This window comes from Mustela nigripes, chromosome 5, assembly GCF_022355385.1.
Source record: "Mustela nigripes isolate SB6536 chromosome 5, MUSNIG.SB6536, whole genome shotgun sequence".
Taxonomy (NCBI): domain Eukaryota; kingdom Metazoa; phylum Chordata; class Mammalia; order Carnivora; family Mustelidae; genus Mustela; species Mustela nigripes.
In genome coordinates this window covers 4,068,039-4,073,352 of record NC_081561.1, presented here as the reverse complement: position 1 = coordinate 4,073,352, position 5,314 = coordinate 4,068,039, and the positions used below count along the sequence as shown (strand labels likewise).

General features: G+C 48.3%; 1 long non-coding RNA gene across 1 annotated transcript in view; it reads right to left on the bottom strand.

The window, feature by feature from the left end:
• LOC132018753 (uncharacterized) overlaps nucleotides 1-3,885 on the bottom strand; it is a 4,952-nt gene extending 1,067 nt beyond the window's left edge. The window contains exons 1-2 of the long non-coding RNA XR_009404562.1: nucleotides 3,823-3,885; nucleotides 93-223 (exon numbers count right to left, since the gene is read on the bottom strand). This is a non-coding gene — a long non-coding RNA (uncharacterized LOC132018753). The remainder of the gene's footprint in view (nucleotides 1-92; nucleotides 224-3,822) is intronic.
• Between the last annotated feature and the right edge of the window lie 1,429 nt (nucleotides 3,886-5,314).

The window sequence follows — 5,314 nt, the reverse complement described above, 5'->3', positions numbered from 1 at the left end:
CCCCCCCCCCCCCCCCCCCCCCGCCAGGGCCTCTTAGAAAAGCAGACTTTCCCGGGGAATCTGCATTTTAATGAGGTCACTGGGTGACTCACTCGGATGATCAGGTTCCAGAAGCACAGCTTCAAACGGCAACTTCTTCTCAGTTTGAAACTCCCAGCTCACCCAGGCTTCCAGACCCGGAGACCAGTGGTGCCTTCAGCCCCCATCAGCAGCACCTTGGGATCTGAGGGAAGAGAATGAGGGTGGTGATTCCCTCCCGGGCTCTGCGGAGTCTCCGGCATCCACAGGGAGAGGAACCAGGGACCAAGGAGAAAAATCCTATAAGTGCTGACAGCAGCATCCTCACTCTTTGCGTTCTATGATTTCCATTGTGACAACAAGGGTTGTTTTCTTGTGTCTTCATGATCTTTTGTTGTTTAACAAACCAGTCTATAATTTAGCAGCTTCAAATAATAACTATTTGATTTTTCAAATAACAACTATTTTTAAAGCACAACAAAGTATTTGCTCAAATTCCACATTTATTGGAGCCCCATCGTTCAGCAATCTGGGCAGAGATCAGCTGTGAGGTTCTTCTGATGCTTTCGCCCGGGGTCGCTCACGCAGCTGTGGCCATCTGCCAGGTGGTCTCCAGGGGCCTTGGGTCTGGCAGTCAGCCTTGACTCTGCCCCACGTGGCCCGGTGAGCCTGGGATTCCTATGTGGCAGCACCAGCAGCAGCTTCCACGGGAGCAGGAGTGCAAGGTGCAAAGTCTTTTACAGCCTCTCCTAGAAGTTTTGTGCAGTGTCATCTCTAGCACTTTCTGCTAATTACAGCAGGCCGCGTGGCTGGGCCAGATTCGAGGGGTGGGGACACAAGCTTCTCTCCATAAGAGGAACTGCAAGGAATTTGTGGCTATTTTTAATCCACCCCTTGTGGCTCTTTGGTCATAATTACTTACATCGTCCACACACTTTAACAGCTCTCACCTAGTCGGAGGATCCCGGAAGGTTCCCCCAACAGGGCACCGGACTCGTGCCCTGGAGCAGGGCCAGATACCTGTGAGCCTCCTAGGAAGCCCCTCCTCAGATGTAGTTCTCTTGATCTGCAGACTGAGGAGCTCAAAAGTGAACAGGCTGGGGCACCTGGGTGGCTCAGTGGGTTAAAGCCTCTGCCTCCGGATCAGGTCATGACCTCAGGGTCATGGGATTGAGCCCCACATTGGGCTCTCTGCTCAGCGGGGAGCCTGCTTCCCCCTCTTTCTCTGCCTGCCTCTCTGCCTACTTGTGATCTCTGTCAAATAAATAAAATAAAAATCTTTATTAAAAAAAAAAAAAAAAAAAGCTAACAGGCTGCTCCTTATTTCCCAGCATGTAATGGTGTAAACAGGGCCCTCACCTTAAAAGGGGGAGTGTTGGGGCCCCTGGGTGTCAGGTGCATATAGCAATTCTGGGGTCCAGCTGGGCTTGGAAGCCAGGGAGGTTCCATGACTAGGGCCTGGTTCTGCACCCCAGGACTGGCTCTCACTGTTCTCCAGGCTCTTGGCTCAGATTTGAGGACTCATAACATGCCGAAAAGTCCTTCTTTTTCCATAAAAAGGGACCATGGTGGTAGTTCAGCCCCTCTCCCAGTCTGCTTCCTGCCCATAGAAATTTGGGGATGTAAGGATCTCTCGACCCAACTCAGACACTGCTAGTCGAAGCTGGTGGTGCTTTTGCCAAGACAACTCTCTTATAGACTCTGTGGGCTTCCCAGGAATCCCACATTCCCAAATAGCACCTATACACTCGTTCTGAGGCTGACCTCTTGCTCTTGGCCTTTCCTGCTCTTGGCCTTGTCAGGTTGCTCTGGGTCAGTACCCTCTTCTTTGGCTGGATTTTATTTTCTAACCTCATAAGTCCCAGGCTTTCTATATTCACCCTGAATTCTGCTTGCAAACCCATGGTTTCTTCTGGCTCACCTCTCTCCCTCATCTTTTTCTATTGAGCAAAAACATTCCACTGACCCTCAGCATTCCACATGGAATGTTGTTGCCCAGAGCCACAACTGTATTAAATCAGTCTCTATTTTCCTAGTTGTCATGTGTGACATCATCCCCTGTTGTTCCTCTGCGATGTAACAGGTGGTCACCTGTTTTCTGACCTCAAAGAAGAATCTCCTCAGTGGTTTCCCAGCCTCTGCCTTTTCCCCAAACCTTGCTGACAGCCTCCTGGTTGCTTTTCCAGACTCAGCCTGCCTGGTCCCAAAGACAATATTCTTGCAATTTTAATGGCCATGGTACCTCACTTCCGGTGACAATTTCTTTACTTGTTATCTAGTATGGCAGCATAACACAACATCCCAACATCTAGTATCATAAAGCAACCAGTGCATCTTGGCTCAAGATTTTGCCATTTGGACCAGACTTAGTTGGGGGTTTCTACTAGTCTTATCTGGGGTCACTCGTGTGGCTGTAGCCATCTGGAGGGTTTACTCAGGCTGGTCAAAGATGGCCTCACTCCCTTGTCTGTTAGTTAGCTGGGGCTACTCATGGGTTCTCCAGCAGAAGAGTCTGGGCTTATAGGGACAACAATATTCCAAGACAGTACAAAAGGAAGCTACAAGGATTTTGAGGTCTTATCTGGAAATTTCACAAGTCACCTTCACTCTATCCTGTTCGTCCAATCAATGTATCAATCCAAGGAATGGAGAAAGAATTTGAACACCATTTTTAACTGACACATCTTGGAAAAGAAATTATTTCTTAATACACATAATTTGCCACCCAAGACAAACTTTCAAATCATGAAGTTCACAAGAGTTAATAACTTTAAGCAAGTGTTTGGTAATAAATCTTACGACTACAGACTACTTAGGAGTGGGGATGGGAGACCCCTCAGGAGAGGAAGGGGTGCGGTGGGAGAGAGGCCAGGACAACAATACAGAAAGTCCTAAAATATCAAAACCCAGATTTTGAAATACTAAAACTAACTCTATTGTGATTTTATAAGATCAAAAGTCTGATTTGTTCAGAATTTGGGAATACAGAGGTGTGTATATTATTGGTTTATGCAGGTACTCTTTAACCCAACAGGCATTTGTAAACACAAAATAAAACATTAGCTCAAGACCCCAAACCAGGGCTAAAGCTTGTACAATGTACTCGGGAATTCAGGACATCATCAGGAAACCACCCAGATTTGTGTATGTGTGCCGTGACCAGCATAGTGAAATAACAACATATATCGTGACCCAGGAAAAATCACACCACCTCCCTGGGACTGGTCACTATGCAGCTGTGAGATTCTGTGATTTTGGAGAACGGACCTTCAGGTTTTGGTTTCAGCTTTGGTGATTTAGTGATAACATCTGCCAGCTCTCCAACTCCACCAGTCAGGAGCTGGTCCCGAGGCCAGGATTTGTCTGACTCCCCGGAGCTGATCCTTGGCTGGTTCCTTGTTTGCTTTCATTGTAAGCGTAGCTTTGGGCTGCCTGCACGCCAGGCCATGGGAAGGCTGAGCCCTGGCATGCAGCCGTGGGCGGCTTCAAGCTGCCTCCAAGAGCTCAATGCTCAGGAAAGTTCCCGGGGCAGAGCTGGGGGTGAACACAAGGTCATAGAGTTGTCACGCTGAGACTCTTGTTTTTGTCTGCTCTTCCCTTACCTCGCGTGGCAGCTAGCAGCTATCATCTAAGCATCCATCCATTCACATCAATACCTGCCTATGTATCTGTTGTAGCTCCCTCCCTTCCTCTCTGTTTACCTGTTTATTTCCTGCCTGAGACAAATAACCATAAAAATGTATAATAAAATAACGGCAAAAAGTAAAGGAGTCAGAAACCATAAGAGAGGAAACTGAAACTCACAAAAGTAGAAAATCAAAGATTCTTAATTTTCAGTGCCAGGCGCGGAGCTTTCCATTAGGACAGGAAATGAGGTCCCGCCGCCTGGTGGGCGGGGCTTTGTCGAATCCTTGCCACACCCAAGTGTGGGACCAGAGAGGAGGAGAGAGCGCTCACTGCTGGGAATCAGGATGCTGGCCTGCCCCACTCCTGCAGGCGTGGGAGAGGCTGAGTCCTTCAGCCCATCCTCACTACCCCGTGCTCTGCACTGTGACTGCATACAGGTGAGCTGCCACACTCTGCATCCCACCAGCTCCTGTGAGGGGCCCTGTTTACAGGAAGACTCCTGACGGTCACTGCAATCCCTCTGCTCCCCAGCTCTGATGCTTCTTGCCTCATGACCCACCCACCCCCCACCGACCCCTACCCTGGCCATAGCCTTCTCAGTATCTGCCTAAGAGGACACCAGGCTAGCTTGGACTGAGTTAGGAGTAAAAGAAGGGAGACTCCGTCTGGACCCCATGATCCTATGAGCTCCACTTGGACATACAGCCCTGGCAGTGTGAGGTGACAACTGCTCCTGTTTCATACTGTTTGGGAACATGTGTGGCTTCCCACCAGACTAAAGCTCCTCAGTGATGGGAACTATGTTCTTTCACCTCTGTATCCACAATATCCAGCACGTCTGACATATGGCAAAAGAACAATTAGTTTGAGATAGAAAGGACTACCAGGGAAATCTGTGGGCATGTTAGAACCCACCCGAGCCCTCCAGCCTGGCCTGGAGCCCTCTGGAAGAAGGGACAGAGGTCACAGCCCTGTCAAGACAAGGCAGAGTCCTGGATTCCCTGAGACATCATCAACCATGGCCACTGTCCAACAGGAACTTTCATGAAGATATTCATTGATGTCAAATTTACACAAAGTTCAAAAGAGAATACCAGGAAATTCTAATAAAGGTGTATGTCACCTATTCAGAAAAAATTGTGGCTGTTGACGTCAACCTTCAGCTCTAGACACAGGGCAGGAGTGAGCATGACCTTCCTTACTGTTCCAGAGGAGCGTGAGGAGAACGCTGGATGATGCAGACCATTCTGGTTACTCTAGTTTAATCCGTTTATGGATTTATCCAGACCTTGAGTGTTTCTGATATGTGAGCTCAGGCTTCCTTTATCCTTCCCCGCATGGCATAAATGTGGGAAGTGTGAGAGATTAAGGTCCAAGAAGCAAACTAGTCAGTGACTCACTGACCTCAGGTTTCTGATGGGAAACGAAGCCCACTTAGTTCAGTGCTACTATCCACCATCCTCAGGTTGCCAGATAACCCTTTGCTGGTAAAGGCTGCCAAGTGCAAGTACTTGTGGGCAATTGAAGATGTTGAGTGCTCTGGTCACTTCCCTCAAGGATGTATGTACATTTGGGAATAAGCAGTCACGTTTATCACATTTTTAAAAAAATTTAATTCCAGCGTGGTTGATATACAGTGGTTACATGAGCTTCAGGTGTATGATATCGT